The sequence below is a fragment of the Grammomys surdaster genome, unplaced genomic scaffold, assembly GCF_004785775.1.
Source record: "Grammomys surdaster isolate TR1022 unplaced genomic scaffold, NIH_TR_1.0 126079, whole genome shotgun sequence".
NCBI lineage: Eukaryota > Metazoa > Chordata > Mammalia > Rodentia > Muridae > Grammomys > Grammomys surdaster.
Genome location: NW_021620888.1, coordinates 5,510 through 5,802, shown reverse-complemented (window position 1 = coordinate 5,802; position 293 = coordinate 5,510).

Below are 293 nucleotides of genomic sequence, written 5' to 3'. Positions count from 1 at the left end.
TGGTGGTGATAACAAGAGCAACAAAAGAACAAGCAAGCCTTCAAAAATGTTGTCAATGTTTGTTGCTCCTCCTCCTCCTCCTCCTCCTCCTTTATCTCTTCTTCCTCCTCCTCCTCTTCCTCCTCCTCTTCTCCTTTAGACAGGGTCTCACTAACTCTTGCTTGGAACTTGTTATATAGTCCAGGTTGGCCTCTGCCTCCCCAGTGCTGGTATTACAAATATATGTCACCAGGCCCAGCATAAGTGTTTACTATTGAAATCTCACTACCTGGAGGATTTAGCTTCATAGGGGG